Below are 22,213 nucleotides of genomic sequence, written 5' to 3'. Positions count from 1 at the left end.
TCGATAAACCTGTTACTTATTAAGGATATATAATTGGGAGGTCCAAGTGACTTACTAAATGAGATTGATTTGGAAATTTCATAGGTCAACTGACGTAGAATTGAAGTTCAATCAGGGAATGTTCCGGAACATGAAAATCAGTATATGAGAATCGTCGATACAGCGGCAATAGTGGAGACTAAAGAAAGGACATTCAGTACAAAATATTGTCCACTTTTTTTTTTATTTGTTAACTAATTATATATGTAGCTTTGTTGATTTAATCCATCAACTTTTAAAACTTTTAAGCGGAGTTACGCAAGAGTACAAGAAACACTCTTTTGATGAAACGATGTCATATGATGATTTTTGGTTATATAATAAAATCAGCGCTGTTCATTGTCCTTTGATTTAATGTTTGTTATTTTGTAGCTTTTTGTAGTTTCTCAGCATATTCCTTCAGGTTTGCTGGTGTTGAAATAGGAGACATCGGAAACGATGCTATCTTGTCAGCTCCACCTTTCTGCAAAGCGCTGTATACGGCACTGCAACAATTCTTAAAAACAATGTGATATCTGTTTGTTGTTTTGAATTCATTCCACCATGATTTTATTGCTGCCTCATCAAGTTTTCCGGAAGGAATTTTGTATATGAAATCAGCTGGTTTTCCTTCCCATTCAACATCTTGTTCATACGAAGTTGCTGGTTCTGCTTCCACTGATGTCTATAAAATAAATATACAGAGATCTACTTTTCATAAAATAGAGAACTTTTCTACAAACGATTCATCAGTGACGCTCGAATCAAAAACGTTAACAGTTCTCTAAGGAAAGCTACACAAGAAAATAGCGACTTAGAACTACTAAATGATTCATTATCACGCATTTTAAACATACATATAACAGCAGACGATTTATTGTCATAATCTTTGTCTGCTTAACTGATCAGCGCACAGGAAACTACCGCCAGTTTCTGGTTGCTGATGGGGTCTGTGATATAAGTGTTGCCCATATTTTAAGTTCTTGTATATTGTTTCGTAGACTGTTTGTCTTTTTTTCATTTGGTAATGGTGTAGTAAATTATTCTCCGACTTCAATAACACAATATCCATGTTTTCATTTTTGTACTGGCTACGGAGCTGTTAATACTCCGGGTACAATCGTCAGAATTATATATCAAACGATTATACTAGTAACTGAAGATCTAAGAACCGAAAAAATGTTCCTAATAAGTTAAGACACAAATACATTGTATCGGTAAACCAATTCCTGATGGATACAGTGAATTCGTTTTTTAATAGAACATCTTGACGATCCGGGTATACATCGTTCTTAAAAATGATTTTTGTGAAGTTTAAATATCCAGTATAAAGATTAGATTATTAGCATTTTTATTTAATGTCACATGTACTGTTTATGCTATGTCAAGACGATACGGTATTTGTTTTATTCTTTGTTGAAGGCGCTCTAACCTGACCTATAGGTCATTACATCCAGGTCATTTGGACTCTAGAAAGACCTATCCGCTTCCGCTTTGGTATTGGTTATCTATGTTTATCAAATAGACTATTATCATATTACCGACTTTTGACTCCGGATTATATAATTTTTCTACGGGTTACGTACTCTGCAGTAGGACATCCTGGTACTCGTTCAAGTAATAGCAAGATAAAAAGTAAATTGAAACTTACATTCGGTACAATTTTTGGAAAAAAATAACTGTTTTATGTTTTCTATACATCACAAAATCATCGAAAAACAGTAAACTTTCCTCCTATAATGCACCGATTATATGTTTTGTTTTTCCTTACTTGACCGAGTACCAGGATGTCCTACCACAGAGTAGGTAACAGCAGAAATATCGGCCATGTACATGATGTAGTAGTAATAAAATAAACTATACCAAATTTACTGCATCAGATGCACATCTCGCCAATCATTGTCTCCTCAGTGATTCTCGGAGCCAAAATATTTGAAAATCCAAAACCTAATACAGACTTATTAGAGCTGATAAATCAAATCAGGTCACTGCTTTGAATAGAAAGTTTGTAATTCTGAAACTAAACTAACCCATCTTTGGTTGGCAGATTTCGCTTTGTCGTCCTTGGGCCACCAGCTGATATGGGTTCCATCGCCTAGGGTCATCGATCCATGACCCACATTTCCTCCTCCCTCTGCCCATATGTATATCTTCACGCCCATTGTAATTTAGCTGAAATAAAAATTAGCTCTTGCTTGACATAAACTCATGACTCGCTCATATAACTTGATTCCTTTTACAAAACGTGTGTGTTATATGTTATTGCTATTGCAATTTGATTGAAAAGACAAATAAACACATCATCAGCAGAAACGGATTCGTTCCATTCGGCGTAACCCAAATCCCCCGGTTTTTTTTTTATCGTAAATGACATCACCAAATGCGCATTATCGGCTGTGTAAGTTTTCATTTTAGATTTTCATTTAGGGCAACAGTACTTACCCGATGTTCAAATCTTGTACATCGATTAAGAAGAGACAAATCATCAAATGAAACATGAAAACTGGAGAAGATGCATGAACTCTAAAGGAGCGACGACATTGTAAACGTCTTTTGCTATGCATGCATCACGTTCCATGCGAATCCACACTCATTCACAATCGGGAATTGGAAACAATCGGTACAATTACAGATCAGGCGGCTATACTTGTATCTTAAGATCTCAAACCACGAAAACATGTCGCTAGTTGAGACACCGACACATCGTATCGGTCTATCAATTTGTGATGGTGACCGTAAAACATATGTATTGCCGATTTCAGTCGTTCCTACACCATAACTCTGTTAGAGCCGTGTTTGCGTAAAGAGCAATAATGCCCTTTAAACGAAGTCCATTTGGTGAGAAAGTGCACGAGCGTAACGTATTAATTGAGTTTTACAAACGGTATACGACGGAGCATTTCATGTTACTGCTAAGAAATTGGAGGTTGACAATTGGAAAGTTGAATTTATCTCCTTTGTAAAAAATAATAGTTTTTGCTTTAGTGTTTAATGTTTTATTTTGTTAAGATACTGTACTACACTTGTTTGGAAATCTTGTTTTTACTTTGACATTATTTATATATATGTGTGTATATATAAATATGTGTATATATATATATATATGATGGTACTGAAAGTTAGCGTTAAATTAAATGAATATTTTTTTTCGTACAATTTCTCAATATCGTTAAAAATGTGTTAAAAAAATAAAGCGGAAGCAATTTGTATTTCCAGAACTTACAAATAACGATTCATTTTCCCGATTGCATTGTCAGAAAATAATGGGTAAATAGCTTCCTTGAAAAAATGATTAAGATAGATTCACGTGCTATTTTTAGCGCAAATCAATGTAGTTGGAATACGAGATATTAAATAGTATTAACCAAAGGTTGCGAAACTTATTTCCATGCTTGTATTTGCAATCTTACAAAATATCTTCGAAGCTTATGTTACTTTATAAAACTGAATGATCAACAAATGTCTATGCTGATTGACAAATGGTAACGACGACGAAAACAAAATCAATTTCATTTAACATGTTTGAGTATTTGTTTTAAATTTTATAGTTAAATGCATTCAGTACCTTGAAATAAAATTTATAGTCTTTGAGTAGTATGGCATCTCGTCATGAAGAAAGTTAAATCTCTTAAAAAAAATCTACAAGATAACTAATCAAATGATATAAATAAATAATTTGCAAAATGTAATGAAGATGCTTACGTTATGAAAATATAGTACAATTTCTGTACACATATAAAACGAATATTGAGGAATTCTTTCATCAAAATTTCTTCACCCTATTTCTATATTGAAAATAACAGTAACCGATAAAATTGGCTTCAATTATCATGTCTATTAAACTATTAAAATACTTACATTTACTGTAATAAAAAATGTAGAGGAAGTCAATGTGCCTCTGAAAATTTACTTTGTACAGAAAACAATGGATAATATATAAATGAAAGTGAAACTACAAAATTAAGGACAAAATAAGTTTACTTCCTTGATATTATCATGATTATTGAATCGATGAAGGCAATTGCTTAGGATAAGAGCACATTGAATAATTGGTTTATAAAATATCTCACCATATTTCTACTTGTATTATCAATTGTTCAAAAACAGCAATTGCAAAAATGTTGTGGTGGCAAAGAAACAATTTTATATTTAGAATATTGACATATTTTCCTCATTTATATGTTTTCTTGTGAAAGCTTAAAAACTGTAAACATTTATTTCAAACGCAATGTTATTTCTTCAAAATTTGAATTCGGTCATTTACAGAAAAAAGCAGCTCACCGTGTTTGGTTACGAGTGAAATTTCACTTCAATAGACTAGTGGTTATCTTTTTTTTATATTTTAGCATTATATTGTCGTAGTGTCGACGTTGACGTTAAATTGTAATAATGCAATAATAATTTGTTTTCGTAAAATTTCGGAATATCTTAAACAATAGACCATTTTCATATTATCGACTTTTGACTCCGAATTATAATTTTTCGACTGTTACCTTCTCTGTGGTAGGACATCCTGGTACTCGGTCAAGTAAGGACAAACAAAACATATAATCGGTGCATTATAGGTGGAACTTTTACTGTTTTTCGATGATTTTGTGATGTATAGAGACCATAAAACAGTTATTTTTTTTTTTACAAATTGTACCGAATGTAAGCTTTAATTTACTTTTTTAACTTGCTATTACTTGACCGAGTACCAGGATGTCCTACTGCAGAGTACGTAACTCGTAGAAAAATTATATAATCCGGAGTCAAAAGTCGGTAATATGATAATAGTCTATTTGATAAACATAGATCACCAATACCAAAGCGAAAGCGGATAGGTCTTTCCAGAGTCCAAATGACCTGGATGTAATGACCTATAGGTCAGAGTAGAGCGCCTTCAACAAAGATCAAAACAAATACCGTATCGTCTCGACATGGCATAAACAGCACATGTGACATGAAATAAAAATGCTGATAATCTAATCTTTATACTGGATATTTAAACTTCACAAAAATCATTTTAAAGAACGATGTATACCCGGATCGTCAAGATGTTCTATTCAAAAAAATTCACTGTATCCATAAGGCATTGGTTTACCGATACAATGTATTTGTGTCTTAACTTCTTAGGAACATTTTTTCGGTTCCTAGATCTTCAGTTACTAGTATAATCGTTTGATCTGTAATTTTGACGATTGTGAAATTTAGACTGAGTGTGAATTCGTACGGCGGGTGGTGCGTACATATCAGGAAACGTTTATCCTGTCGATGCACACGGTTTTGCTACTTTTGGAGTTCTTGCAATTTCCTCGGATTATGTTTGTTACCTTTACCATAGAAACAGAAATAAAAAATAGGATAATTAAATTTTGTAATGTGAATGACGATTTCTATGTAAGATATTATATACCACCATTTCTGTAAACAGATCAGAAAAATATCGAGAAATCATATTAACAAAATGTCCTTACACTATTTATGTATATAACAGTAAAAGATGGCATTGACTGCACTTATATGTTTATTGAGATACTCACAATTACTGTTAGTAGTGAAGAATGTAAGAACCGCGCCTTTGACAATTGGTGTTGTACGAGTAAATGAAAGTGAAACTACAAAATTAACAAATTACATGAAAAAAATTGTTTTCCAAAACAAGAAATTCATAAAAAGTCGTAAAAGAAACAATCTTTTATCAGGTTCATTCAATTGCTTCTAAGAAAAATAGAAAAAGGTATTTTCTGGAAGATATGGCTTGCATAAGGCTCATATCTGTAATTCCTTTTACAGAAGATATTCGTCAACATCAGCTATTACCTTTTGAACCTCTTCATCGAATAGCTATCTATTAAACATTTGTATATTTTATCAATTAATAATATGCTTAGAATCGCAACCCAAACCCACATATAGTATGAGATTCCAATTACTTAATTAATTCAGAAGTTATGCCTCAATCATTTAATTGCAGATTATGTCAAACAAGTGCATCGTAAATAAGTTACAATGCGCCACATGTGGGGCAGGATCTGCTTATCTTTTCGGAACCCCTGGTTGGGTTCTTGTTGCTCGGTCTTTAGTTTTCTATTTTGTGTTTTGTGTACTGTTGTTTGTCTTTTTCCTTTTTTGCCATGTCGTTGTCAGTTTATTGTCGACTTATGAGTTTGAATGTCCCTTTAGTATCTTTTCTCCCTCTTTTGTATTTCATATGCATATACAATCTGGACATTAACACGAAAATATAACTTTTTGTAACACAGATCACGCATCTTGAGAACAAAATTATAAGCCTTTTTTTAAGAAAAAAGATGTTAGTGTTTTCAGAAAATACTGAGTTAATTTGCTTCCTAAATAATATCATGATTCAATTGGTGCGCTATTTTTAGTTTTATTGCGTGGGATATGAAAACATTGAAGTATTTTTGTAATATATCTTAAAATAGTTGTTTAAATCGTACGTATCCAGATTTATCCAATACATGTAATTTCCTCTTTACAAATCATGCGGCTCTTTGTTTTTTGTAGGAACGGTATATCCCCAATGCCAAAGTGACGTGAATATAAGCAACTATGAAATGGTAAACAGTTTCATCATTTTTCTTGGTACCAAATTTTTTTCTCATGACATTTTTAAATACAAACAATGGCTTCCCCGAAAAGTTGCAGCTAGCGATATTGCGTAATATTATCCACGTAATAAATCTTTTGAGAATGTAGAGAATTGGCTGTTACAGCTACAACAATATGGACCTAGAGACTTGAAATGTGCATTGATTGGAAACAAAGTTGACCTAGACGCTCTAAGGGAGGTCCCAACGCAGATAAGATAAGACTTTAGTATTTTGTTACACTTTTCAGAACAACCAACACCAATCATATTGTTTTTAAGAAGTTGCAGTGCCGTCTACAGCGCCTTGAAGAAAGGTGGAGTTGCAAAAATAGTGCCGTTCACGGGGTCTCTTATTTCAACTCCAACAAACCTGAAAGAATATGCTGTGTCGACATTCGAGCCCATCCTAGTTTCAGATGTTGAAATCAATATAAATAGGAAACAGACTAATATTTGAACCGATTTATTTACCAAATACGGTACTGTTCAAAAGAACAAGAAGATAATGTTTATTTACTGCCCTAATTTTTTAAAGGTCATCTAGCACTGATCATATTGCCGACAAAACCGTTCTGATATGGAAAAGCTACATGGAGTTTTGAAGAATGGCTTTAAATGAAATCATTTCTTGATAAAACACGTTTTTGAAACAGACTATAGTTTTTCCAAATTTCGAATATATGAAAATATTACTACTTTGGCTTGAAAAACTATTCTTTTACTACAATATTAAATGCCAAGTTTCATTTTTCTACTTTGCAGTTCAACTCAATTATTGGTGTATGCTTAGGGGCTCTTTTTGTCTATTTTCAACAAATTTGCTTTTTGCTAGAATTGCAACTGAGTCACGATTATAATGTTTAAAAACCAAAATGTATCTCCAAATTCATGATATATATACATGCCTTTCCCAATAAAAACAGTAGATATCACAAAAACGTTTAATTTTCTTCACAATGTGTCGACATTCGAGTCCTACCTAGTTTCAGATGTTGAAATCAATACAAATAGGAAACAGACTAAAGCTTGAATGCATGCTGATGAAAAGTCCATTTTAACACATTGAAGTATTTTTGTAACATATCTTAAAATAGTTGTTTAAATCTTACGTATCCAGAATTGTATAATACATGTAATGTAACTTCCTCCTTACAAATCATTCGGCGCTTTGTTTTTTGCAGGAATTGTATTTTTCAAACATTAATTCTCTGTATAGTTATTTGTAAACTTTCGTTTATTCTTTTCATCATTTTCTTGTGGCCATAAATTCAAGTTGTTTATCCTTCCGTGCCATACGATTTCTCCCCTGCCTTGGGTATCTCAAGACTCACATACACAACAGTGAACGGTGTCAAATTTTAATCGGAAATTAATTTCATGCCAAGACATATTTGGTCACTATATCTTTGATTGTATTATCAATTGTTGAAAAAATTGACATTGCTAAATTATTTTGGCGGACAAAATACAAAAATTCTTTAGGAATATTATTTTAGCTAACTAGCACTGGGTGGATACCTCTATTGTTCGACTGATAATCCCTTAATGTAACTTTAGCTCAGTAGCCTCCGCAATGATATGATTTCTAACAGCCGCAGAAACAATTTACCTTAGCTATCATTTTTTGTTCTTTCTAGATCCTTTTTCTTTAGATACATATAGGTTTTACCACTGCATCGAGTGTGATACTATATATTTATCCACTCAAGACAGTTAAAGTTTAAAGTTTTTAAATGCGAGGCTCGCTGAACGTTTTAGATATTTAAAGTTCAACTGTTGAGAATGGATAAATAGCGTATTGCACGAGATTTGGTGGTGGATTCTGTTTCTATAATGACTTTTAGACGATATGCAGACAATCTTAATCCTTTTTTTTTTTAATAACTTGCAGAAAGATGTGTTCTTCCTATGTGACGTCAGTCGTTTTTATGACGTCACAGTTGGAATTTTATGGGAAAGCAAGAAAATTTTACGTCATAATCGAATTATGACCAAAGAACAACTGGTATCAAACGAACCACACGTTGATTAAATAAAAATAATTAACAGGTCAGGAAAAGGATATATCGGCTAAGAAATAGATAAATGTACCTCCTAACGTTTGTACGTATTTATACAAGTCAGAAAACCTTATTATACGAACGCAATGTATATTGTTATAAACGGTACCAATTTCCTGCACTGCACCAGAAACGCATTTCAAAAGTAAATGTCACTTAAGAGATGTTCGAGGCCAGAATATTCGAAATCCAAATGTTCTAAAAAAAGATTGGAGAGTTAATAAAACGAAAAAGGACAATAATAGCCAAATCCCGTCATAGATCAGAGCTTTGTATGCGCATGACGAAGAAAATATATTCCTAAATTCAAAATAATTTCAATTTGTAACAGCAAATTTAAATTACACAATATCTGTATTTTAATGCATGTAACTAAGTACTGGCTATTGGGCTGATGACACTCTCGGGAACTAATAATCCACCAGCAGAGGTATCAACCCAGTGGTAGTAATAACATAAACGGTACCAATTTTACTGCAGCATATCAGCATTTCGACAAAAGTGTCGATTGATGCTCTAGGCCAAAAATTTTGAAAATCAAAATCGTATTCAAAAATTGAAGAGCTTAAACAATAAAACATGCAAAGGGAATCGGAGATTTGCGTGAGGGAGATATATTCCTTATTCAAAAATAATTTCCAAAATTTACCCAAACACTAGTTGTAAAATGAAAGTAAAGTAAATATGTTCGCATTTTCGGAAAATACTTGGTGTTATTGAAATAATGCTTTAAATAGATTATTGTTCTATTTTTACCGCAAATCCACGTAAGACTGTTTATAATATTAAAGGCTGAATAGTATAAACCGTTGCAAGACATTTTGATGAATTAAAGATAGAAAACCTAATCAATCAAATAATATGAACACTACCAATAAAATTTACAAAAAAATGACATTCCAAATTCTCTGAAGAAATCAACGCCACCGCTTCCATTGAATCAAATCCAAGAGAGATGATAGCGGCGGCCGTAGCTTTGCTCAACTTTTTCGCGGCCGCCCATGCCTGAACATTGTCAATGTTTGACATCGCAGTATCACTGTCTTCTGTCATTTTAATCCAAGAAATGTCTGAAACATGAATCGGCGTTAAGCAACGTATAGTCCATTGATCACTTCGATGATCACTACACCATCGCTGTGTGCACATTTTTTCTAAACGTCATAATAGGCAGAACAGTCTAACTGTATGAAAAATAACACTCGTGGAATGTCTTTCCCTGTTTCAGTTATGTACTGAGCGCAGCAATAAAATTCTTGTTCCGACGGCACGTACCACTCTGGCAATTTCAGCAGATTTGAAACAACTTTAGCAAAATATTCATAGTCTAATTGCCCGAGAACACAGTTATTTTGTAGTGCATTTCTTTTAGACAATAATGTCAAATTAAAAAAATCGCACCTGCTCTATCTCGAAAAGATTTTTACAGTGTAGTGTACTACTATTGATACAAATAATATCAATATTAGAGAAAAGTCTACCAGCTCTAACTCAAAATATTGACAATTCTATGTTAAGGGGGTCTAAAATTCAGTTTGACAGCTTCAGACATACTAGTTTTTGACCTTTTTTAACTGAACTAAATCACTACTAAACATAAAGATTCAGCACCCAAATTTTTTTAACATGTAATTTCATCCCCTTACTTAATATTTCTTGCATAAAATATAAAGAAATAAATTTGGAAAATGTATGAAAAAAATTTGTAAGTTATACACTGTCCACACTAGGGACTATATTTGTAGACAACGAAAATCTACTGTGTCCTCGGACCTAATAAATGATCCTGCATCTCCGTATTCATCGTTAATGTCTAATTAAACGGCACTTCATGATAAATACTAACGATCACTAATAAGTTGTGTACTATCAAACGAATTCTATAAACTGAATTTCGTTATTTTCAAAAGAAAAAGCATATTTTGCAAACGAAGCCAAAATTTTGAATGCCAGGAAGATGCTGAGACCCAAACGGAGTCTGGGATTGGACTTTTTTGATTGGCTCCTGTATTACCGCGAAATTTAAATAATGAAAACTGATTGGCTGATTAAAATTCCCAGATATGACAAATTTGAAATTCTCGGCATTCTAATTGGTTGCTTAGATATACAGGTCCAACAAATCCGAAACGAGGTGCAGGAGTTAAGCAATATTCTAAATACGAAACAATGCAACACAATTTAGATTAATAATGTATTTACAATAAAATACTCCCTTTCTGCATAATGAAATTTCCAACACACACACGAACGGTATACCCCAAATGCCCAAATGAAGTTCATGTAAGAAACTATAGGTCCGGTAAGGCTTCAACAATGATCAAAATCAATACCGTATAGTCAGTTATAAAAGGCCTCAACATTCAAAATAATTGAGATACTTCTTAACAAAAACACTTACAGCCTTATTTATTCATCCTTGGTATAAAAAAATAGACTCGTTAAAATCTTTTAATGATAAATGGGATACAGGTCAATAAGACAGCACACAAAACAAAAACAAAAAAAAAAGGATACATATGTTTTTGTTCTATATAAACAGACGTAATAATTAGCTAAGAAGCCTCATTGCAAATGTACAGGGTGTGAAAAAGTTAAAAAGTTGAATATTAATGTTTTAAATCTATTATTGATATACGTATCTAGAGTCTAATTTATTTCGGGGATTAATTAATACAAAAATTCAAACGGCTGGTACGTATAAAGATGATAATTGCAATCTGCCTATCCGTTCCTTCGTTACCATTATTTCAAAATGGTTCATTCTAAAAACAATTTGCTATTACCTCTATTTGTCGGAAAAGCATTTCCTTCAAAACGTACTTATTTTGACACAGAGTTGCCTGTATGTTTTTTCAATTGACATTTTATATAGAAAAGATAGAGAAGTATCTCCAATAATTAATTACTTAAACTATTTCATAAAAATTCAAAAATAAATACTATCCATTTAGCATACGCATTAGTAATATCAAATAAAGGCAACAGTAGTATAAATGTCATAGAACCGTTGTAAAATCACCTGCTAATGAATGTTATGTGAATTGAATGAAATTGAGATATATGTGTACCATCTGTATATACAATAAAAAATAAATTTATTGTTACAAAAATGGATGTTCAGAATAGGTTTAACAGTTTTTAGAAAAGACTTGGAAGTGAAGTCCTCGAAATACTGCTTCCATATATGGTCATAAAAATATCAAATTTATGTTGCTACACTTTTTACCATACATGCTACATGTATACAATTTGCAAAGCTGCGTTAAAAATATCTACACGGGTAGATCACAATAAAGAAAAAATCAACAATATAGACAAAATACACTTCGTATTTTTTTTTTCATAGAAGGAGTACAAAATAACAAATAATGGACAAAAAATGTCATATCGAACATGTAGTTTCTCTTTGTTTTTCAGTAGTTTTTGTTTTATTTTATTTTTGAATACATTCACTTCTATGGAAAACAATCATTGCAGGGTATATGTTTCAGAAACAATACTAGACATAATATTAATTACATTCTTTTATTTGTGAAATTTCTAAATTATCAATTAATCTTATAGACTAAATATTAACCACACAAATTTAAATACAAAGATTATAATTTAAAATTATCATTCGGAAGAGTCACAATATCAAACAGTCGATGCTTCCTACCAAATGTGATTGATTTGAAAATGACATAGAATCAACTTGCGAAGAATTAATGTTAGTCCTGGGTATGGCCCGTAATGGTAATCGTTGGCAAGGCGTCAATAATTGAGACGGACAAAAGACATGGCATTCAGTAGAAAACAAAAATGTCCACTATATTTTAAATAAATACTATTAATAGCGGGTTTTTTTTTTCTTAATTTATGCTTACAAGTTTTGAAATAGTGTGAAGCAAATTTCCGTAAGATACTATTATAATTTTATAGATAATCCCATATGCTGACTTCATCTTATACGAAAACAGCAGTGTTCCTTGTTCCTTAATTTTTATGTTTGTTATTTTGTAGCTTTCTGTAGTTTCTCGGCATATTCTTTTAAGTTTGCTGGTGTTGTAATGAGAGACCCAGGGAATGGCACTATCTTTTCAGCTCCACCTGTCTTCTAAGCATTGTAGACGGCACTGCAACAATTCTTTAAGATAATGTGATAGTTGTTGCTTGTTTTGAACTCATTCCACCAGGTTTTAATAGCTGCCTTGTCGAGTTTTCCGGAAGGAACTTCGTATATGAAATCAGCTGGTTTTCCTTCCCATTTAACATCCTGTGCATACGAAGTTGATGTTTCTGCTTCCACTGGTGCCTATGTATAAAAACAATGTAACAGCATATTTTTCAAAGATATGTGATTTTTGCTTTGAAGGTGCAACCATGTTAACTTCAGATTTGACGCTGTTATATCAACATTGGTCATTCAGAGTTCGAGTTTATTATCAAATCATTACACAGTATGGAAGCTAATTCTATTTTAATTAAAGAAAGACAATATTATTTTTGCCATAGACTTTTATAGCTATATAATGGAAATTCAAAACGGCCAGTCCTTTATAAAATGGCAAAATCAAAAGCTCATACACATCATACGAATGGAAAATAACTGTCATATTCCTGACTTGGTAAATGCATTTCCTTATGTAGAAAATGGTGAATTAAACCTGGTTTTATGCTAAACCCCTTACTTGTATGACAGTCGCATAGAATTCCATTATGTCGACAACAATGTGTTAGCAAAACAAACAGACATAATAAGTAAACACGTCAAAAATTGGGGTACAGCAGTAAACATTGTTATATAATCTTAACTATTTTAAAAACAAATAACTGTTTCAAAAAAGAAACACAAAATGGCATAAAGACAAAGTACCTAAGCAAAAATGAAAGGGAAGAACTCAAATTGACTATAGCACAATTACACAATGGCGGGACGTATAAGTACCGATCCACGTCATAAGTATATAATCAAAAATGGATAAACAGTAAAGGTTACAAATACACAAGGACAAAAAAGGGGAACTTTACACGTAATTCTTAACAAAAACACTTACAGCCTTATTTACTAATCGACTTGCATAAAGCAAAGCAAATTTACAGAACAAATATATGTTTTGAAAATATATTCCAATATGTAGGCGAAGTTGGTTTGTTGCTGCTGAGGTAGGGAAATTTATAATTTCAAAATTAATATCGTCTCGCTTGTCATAGATGATCGTATTGTGATGACCGCTTACGTCTGTAAATTTGAGGTATAAGTCTAAAAACGAGGCGAAGCAAATCGTTTATATTGGATCTTTAAATTCTAGTTCTTGAGGATAGATTAATGGAACCCAATTAGAAAAGTTTGAATTTTTAATGGAAAGAACATCATCAATGGGACAGCTCTCAACATGACACAGGAATTAACAACTATAGGTCACCGCACAGCCGTCGACAATGTGTAAAACCTATACCACATACTCAGTAATAAAAGGCCCCGAACTGACGAATGTACAACGATTCAAACGAGAGAACTGACTTGGAAATTGGGATAGGCACATACAAAATGATGCGGGGTTACACTAGTTTGAAGGCGCAAACCCTTCAGTAACCTGGTGTAACAGTACAACATAAGAACAAACTTTTAAAATCAGCTAGAAACGCTTTACTCATCAGATGGATACAAAGCAGAAATATATCTAACAAAAATACAGACGTGGCAGTCAGTTTTTATTACTTGCCTTAAATGCATTTATTCATGATAGATATATATCCATGTTTAAATGGTAAACAGAATCTCATTTCAAAAATTGCTTTCTTTAAAGCCACAATAGTTTCGGCAAGCAAATTTCTAAATGTTTCGCAGATTTTTTTATCAAGTGAACATAATTAATCTATGTGTCTTGTATATGTATGTTAAGTTTGGTTTTCATTCGTAAGCTACCATTACTAGGCTATGAATTTATCAAGAACTGCGTTATACATCGATTTTCGACAAAATAAAGAACAAAAATAAAGGTTATAGGTTTCAATTTACAAGGAATCCGGAAAATTGGATTTAAAAATTAATGATTTTTTTTCGCTTTACGACCAGTGGCAAATATCAAATTTATATTCAGGAAGAAAAACAAATCAATAATTAATTCAAATGGAAGGTTTTGTAAAAGGGGTCGACCATTTTGAATGACGATAAATTCGAAATGCCACTGGAAAATAAAGCTAAATTGAGCAAAAATATGAATATCTCGCATCAAGCAATCTTAAGATCCCTCAAAGAGTTAACGTTGTCGCAAGTTTTCGTTAACGTACAGAAAGCGTAACACTCCCTCTACACGAGGTCTCATTCTTATCAACTACCATTGTGACTGGACGTGTCTTCCAAATTATAAATCAAACGCCCTATTTAGACAAGGGTTTAACTACCTGTCGGACGAAGACACTGGTGGACTTGAAATTTGAAATTAGAATGTTGAATAAAGATATCACATGTTGAGTAGAACGACAATGAAACTATCATTAGTATAGTTCTGATCATTGGAAAATACTTTCAATGAGAGTAGACAATTCTAAAATTAAACACACCCAACATTGGTTGACAGTCATTTCTTTCACTTCATTGGGCCACCAGCTGATGCGGGTCATCCCGTCACTCAAAGTCATGGATCCGTGTCCTACATGTTCATCATCTTCGTTCCATATATATATCTTCATACCTATTGTCATTCAGCTGAAAAAAATATGCACTAGCTGTTCAGATTCTATTTACATAAAACATTATGACTCGATAAAATTTTTTTTTTCCAAAAAGACGACTATGATATGCTATTGCTATTGGAAATTGACTGAAAAAACCATTTGGAGTAATCATCAGCAACGACGTAATTATTCCATGTGACGTAAAGGCAACAGTAGTATACTGCTGTTCAAAAGTCATAAATCGATTGAGAGAAAACAAATCCGGGTTACAAACTAAAACCGAGGGAGACACATCAGCTATGAGAGGAAAACAACTATAACGTACCCACAGTAACAATAAAGCGACAAAGTTTATTTATGAGAATCATAACGGTGATGAACGTCATCAACAGACTGAACATTGGTTCTGCGCATGCGTGACTGCAAATGATTTCTATAAATATCAACTTCCGAAGCAATGTTGTCGGCTCTCCAAACTTTACCTAAAGTCCTGTGTTTAATTTATTGCAGAGTTTATAAGCTTCGGTCCTTACTTGCAAGTTGTATGCATATGTAAAAACTATTCAGGTAACCAAACGAGAGTTATGGAGACTGTCAAATTAAACGCAGATTTTATACTGCTGTTGCCTATGCATGGGTTTAAGATCATTTCATTAAATTCAATGTTAAAACAACGCATGCGTGAGCGAAAATCTTTATTTCCCGCTTTATATTTTGTTCCGTAGAACTAAGAAGAGTAGGTAATGTATATGTATATTACATATGTATATATATGCTTTTTAGCAATAAATGGCCAGATATTAAAAGACGGAGTAACGTTATGAAACGTTTAAACACTGAGTAAAGTTACAAGCCTGTGGAATTTTGAAAGTTTGTCGTTGGAGCAGCTAATATTTAACAGAAACAGACTCGCGTAGATAAAGATGAAATCTGGACAGCAACTCTCTCTATAAACAATATCATCACAAAGAATGCAAATAACCTTCCTTGATAATTTGTTTTGCAAGCAAAGACGGTAAGGTAAGTAACCTCCCTTTGCAAAAATTAAAACAGTAACTCCTTCAGGTGTTTGAACGCACACACCAGGTTACAGAAAATGAGATCGCGGACCTTAGCTAATTGGAATTTAAATCATAGATAAGTAACCAGGCCTGCGAAGGCAGATCCCCTTAAATGTCATGACCAGAATTTGAACATATCCGTTCCGTAACCAGAATAGTGTTGGCAATCAACCATTGAAACCTAAGGTAAGATATATAAACATAACTAACATTACCGAGGCTTTAGGATTTTGGGAAAAAGAAAAATGACAGAAAATTAAGATTTCTGGTTACGCATGCACAGTTGTGCTATTAAGAAGGTTACCTTCACAACTCCCTTCCAGTAACATGACTTGTCACACATTCGCAAAACATCATTTCTGGTCCTTGATGTCAGCGTCAATCACCGTTTCCGACATCACATACCAATGATAAATAATATATGCAAATTTATACACACATTTTATACCAGTTTCACAAATTCAAGGTGTGTAAATGAAATTTTTATATCCAATCCAACAATGTATGTTACAAGAGAATATTATGAATATCTTTGTTGTAGAAACATAGAATACAGTTACACAAAAAATGTTCAGAATAATAATCCATGTGTATGTACAATTAGAAAAAAAATGAGTATGCGATCCCACATTGTGATGTTTATAATTATTGCTATTTCTTTACAACAAGTGTGTATACCAAATTGATATATGTGTATGGAGAAAATGCATGATTTATTTTGTGGATAGAATTGTAAACTTTTTAATATGTTATTTGATAACACAGTAAAATTGTGCAGCCTTAATGTAAATGGCATGCACGCAAGAGAAAAACGTAACAGGGTTTTGACATGGTTAAAATCTCAAAAAATATCAATAGCCTTAATACAAGAAACTCATATAGACTTAGATATTGAAAATGAAATCAAAAATCAAACTAACTTTGATGTTTTTTGCAGTAATGGTACATCAGCAAGCAGGGGGGTCTCGATATTTATAAACAATGTATTAAAGTATGAGATTATAAATCATTTTACAGATAAAGATGGAAGGATTGTTTTATTAAATATCCAAATTAATGACACAATTTTTTCAATAGTTTGTTTATATGGACTAAACAACACAACTGCAAGAAAGTCATTTTTTAAAAAGGTGGATCTCTTTGTGAAAGAAAATGGAATTGGAATCCCAATAATTGGGGGAGATTTTAATGAAACATTTAAAAATATTGACAGAATAAGTGCAAGTAACAATCACAAAAACAGTAAACCAGTATCAAGCTTGAAGTCGTTATTAAAAAAAAAATAATCTTATTGATATTTGGCGAGTTATGAATGAAAATGTACAACAGTTTACTTGGAGGAGAAAAGATAAATCTCAGGCAAGTAGAATAGATCTAATATTGATTGGTAGCAATTTAACACCTCAGATAGATACATGTAAAATTAAACCGGCAACGATTCAGTATACTGATCATCTGAGTGTTTGTTTAACATTTAAAACGGGGGCGTCAGAAAAAGGACGTGGATTTTGGAAACTAAATAATTCTGTCTTAGAAAATAAAGATTATCAAAGTTTAATTAACAATGTGATTACTAACTTTTTAAATCAATACCAAAATAAAGATACAGACTGTCGGATTTTTTGGGATATATTAAAACTTGAAATTAAAGAAGCTACTGTAATATATTGTAAATCAAAAGCTAAAACCAAAAGAGAAGTCACACGCACCTTAGAAAAAGAATTACAAGAAAAGATGGTTGAAAGAGACCAATTAAATTTGTGTTACTCTAATTTAGATGATCATATCAAAAATTTGGAATCAGAACTGAATAAGATTTATGATGAGAAAGCCATTGGTGCACAAATCAGAGCCAGAGAAAAATGAGTTGAATTTGGAGAAAAAAATAATGCATATTTTTTGGGACTTGAAAAACAAAGGCAAATTAAGAAATCGATAAATAAGTTATTAGATGAAAAAAACAATGTTTTAAAGGATCAAAGTAAGATTTTACTTGAAATTAAAAACTATTATGAAAAATTGTTTTCATCACAAAATCCGAATGCTACATTATCTCAAGAATACATTAAAAATACAAAATTAGAATAAAAATTAAATGATGAAGAAAAGCTATTGTGTGATGGTTCAGTTACGCTTGAGGAGTGTTCTGAAGCAATACAAAATATGAAATTGAACAAGTCTCCTGGAAAACCGTAGAATTTTACAAAACATTTTGGAAGAAGCTTAAATATTTACTTGTTAAAGTATATAATAAGGGTCATGAAGATAATTTATTGACTTACTCGCAGCGGTCTAGTGTTTTGTCGTTAATATTTAAAAAGGGGGACCCATTAAAATTAGAAAATTATAGACCAATTTCATTATAAAATGTCGATCTTAAAATATTGTCCCATGTACTAGCTCAACGACTGAAAAAAGTTTTACCAAAACTCATAAACACAGATCAGTCTGGATACATAAAAAATAGATTCATTGGATTTAATTTAAGGCAAATACAAGATATTATAGATTATGCAGATATATATATAATATAGAAGGGGCTATTGTTTTTGTCGATTTTAAAAAAGCCTTTGACACTCTTGAATGGAAATTTATGTTAGATACTTTATATCACTTTGGATTCAATGAATCATTCATAAATTGGGTTAAAACTTTGTATACTGATATTCAAACATGTATTATTAATAATGGGTGGACTTCAGAAATGTTTAAGAATTCAAGAGGGATTAGACAAGGGTGTCCTTTATCTGCTCTACTTTTTGTAATATCCGTTGAAATATTGGCACTGAGACTTCGAAATAACGAAGATATAAAAGGATTTCAGATAAAATTTGATAGAAAAACACATTGTATTAAAATAAGCCAATTAGCTGATGACACAACTTTATTTTTTAATGATAAAAATTACATCGAACTAGCATTGAATGAAATTGATATCTTTGGATATTATTCGGGATTAATTATAAATAAAAATAAAACAGAAGGGATATGGATAGGAAAACTCAAAAATAGTAAAGATAAAATCGCAAATATTAGCTGGACAGATAAACCTGTAAAAGCTTTAGGGATTTATTTTGGACATGATAATGAAGAATGTGAGAAATTAAATTTTGAAAATAAAATAGATGAAATGGATAAATTACTTACTCTTTGGAAAAAGCGAAATCTCACTATATTAGGGAAAATTTTGATCTTTGATTATACCACTCTTCACCTTTTTAGCTAGCTCATGTGTGTTTCCAGAAAAATATAAAAAAGAAATGGAAAGAAAATGATTTAAATTTATCTGGAATGACAAACCTGATAAAGTTAAAAGAAATACGATGATTGGTAGTTATGAAAACGGGGGTTTGAATATGATTTACATTGAAAGTCACTTTGAATCACTAAAAGCATCATGGATTGGTAGAATCTTAAAAAAAGATATTGCCAGATGGCAACTTATACCTTTAAAATATTTACAAGGCTCAGGAAAAAATTGCCTAGCAGTTTATATGAATATGGATTATAATAAAGTTGATCAATATCTACCTAATATTCCAAAATTTTATAAAAATGTATTAAATTGCTGGATGAAAGTAGGAGGAGGACAGACAGATATACCAAAAACCTTTTACGAAATTAGAAAACAAATTATTTTGGGGAATAAATACATTAAATTTAATAACAAAAGTCTTTTTTTCAAAAATTGGATAAAAGGTAATTTGATATATATAAATGATATTTTAGATGAAAATGGGGAAATTTCACAAGATGTAATTTTGAAAAAAAATGAAAATAAATCCAACTGGATTGCTGAGTTGACATCCATAAAAAAAGCAATTCCAAAAGATTGGTTACAATGTCTTAGATCAGAGAATTCCACGAGAAGTATAGTCAATGTAAACAGACAATGTTTGTCAATAAGTGGTAACTATATTGACATTTCTTTTTTGTCAAATAAGTTATTATATAACAGATTAGTAAAGAAAAAAGTTGTGAAACCGATTGGTATAAATGTATGGTTAAAGGTACTACCATTACAGACAGAATTTCATTTGAAACCATTGTACAACTTTATTTTTCACAATTTAGAAGAAAATAAATTGAAGATGTATCGATGGAAACTTTTACAAAGTATATTACCTACTAAAAAGTTATTGTTTAGATGGAAGGTAACAGACAATGATTTATGTAACAAATGCTTTACTGAAGAAGATTATCAACATTATTTTATGTCATGTTCTTTTTTAAACGATTTTTGGAGAAAAATTCATAATTTATTGCAAAAAGTAAATATAGAAAAAGCTATCACATTGAAAGATATTGTTTTTGGCTATAAAATATCTGATAAATATTATTTTGGCTTTAACTATCTTATTACTATTATTGGGTTTTCAATTTATAAATCCTACTATGTATCTGATCAGAAAATGAAAAGACTTGATGTTTTTTGTCTATTCATTAGAGAATTTACAAAACGAATGTATTATTCAAAAAAGTTAGAAGAAGTTAAATTTTTAGTTAATGTTAAGAAACATTTATTAGATTGATGTTTTATTTATTAATATAATAGAATTGAAAATTATATTTATTCTTCACAAGAAGCTTGGACTTGTTGAAGACAATGTAACAAGCAACTGATGGAAATAAAGAAATTTTAAAAAGAAAAAAAAATAATATGTGCTTATATACACTCATAGTTCCGTCTATTCATCTCTGTTTGTAGTATGGCTTATTCCACTTAGCAAGGATGCTTACTTTTGATAAGCTTTCTCTTACCGCAGCACCTCTAGGTTTCAGGTCAAACTTCCAGCCAAAAAGATTTCTTTTCATACAAAAAATACTTGTTAAGTCCTCTTTTTGTTTTGACATTACTATTTGGAACTAAACATGGTATCAAAATTGTCGAAATTCATTCATATATAAAAACAATGGAGATTAAGTATGATTGCCAATGAGACAACTATTCACCAATGTTTATATGAAGTGAATGTAAGAAATTAGAGTCAACCGTACGGCCTTCAACAATGAAAAAAAACCATACCGTATGATCGGCTTTAAAACACCCAAACATGAAAAATATGAAACCATTCAATTGAGAAAACTAACGTCCCAAGTTATAACAAAACAATTTACGAAAAACAAATATGACTCAACGACAACCACTGAACTTCGGATCCTGACTTGGGACAGGCACATACAGAAAGTGGCAGGACTAAACATGTTTGTGAGAGCTCAACCCTCCCCTAACCTAGGACAGTTGTGTAACAGTACAACTTAAGACCAACTATAACAAACAGTTAAAAAAGGCTTTATTCATCAGATGGATACAAATAGAAATACATCTAACAGAGTGGACGTGGACGGGTACTTCCGTCACCGTTACATTTCGACAACAAAGACACTACGTGCAGATCTGAGAGTACTCGCAGTTACTGACAGCTAGTTCAAAGCCAATAACATAAATAAAAAAATCATGTATATAATGACTTAGATATCAATCAGTACACATCCAACATCCAATGGATTTAGTGTAAAGAAGTCATTTACAGTCAGAGAAAACATTACCTTGTGCAATGCCAAACTATAGGTATCGACAGAAAGTGAAAGTACATATGTGTTACTAAGAAGAATTAGTTCTATTAATATTTAGTATGGTTATAATTTACTGATCACAAAATTGATATTCATACAAAAAAAAACAAAATTCAAAGATTTAATTACAGTGTTAAATAGGAAACCTATGAGATTTAGTTTATCTAAAGGATCGATAAATTTATCTGGATCGTATATAAATTTCTAGGCTCGGTTTACAACACCACTGTGAAATTTAG

At 31.7% G+C, this 22,213-nt stretch overlaps 1 long non-coding RNA gene across 1 annotated transcript in view; it reads right to left on the bottom strand.

Moving 5' to 3' along the window:
* Positions 1-237: 237 nt before the first annotated feature.
* LOC127717528 (uncharacterized) overlaps positions 238-22,213 on the bottom strand; it is a 36,371-nt gene continuing 14,395 nt past the window's right edge. The window contains exon 3 of the long non-coding RNA XR_007989219.1: positions 238-703. This is a non-coding gene — a long non-coding RNA (uncharacterized LOC127717528). The remainder of the gene's footprint in view (positions 704-22,213) is intronic.

Source organism: Mytilus californianus, unplaced genomic scaffold (assembly GCF_021869535.1).
Source record: "Mytilus californianus isolate M0D057914Y unplaced genomic scaffold, xbMytCali1.0.p SCAF_10, whole genome shotgun sequence".
Classification (NCBI taxonomy): Eukaryota; Metazoa; Mollusca; class Bivalvia; order Mytilida; family Mytilidae; genus Mytilus; species Mytilus californianus.
The sequence above is the reverse complement of the archived record's forward strand: the minus strand, read 5'-3'. Positions and strand labels throughout refer to the sequence as shown.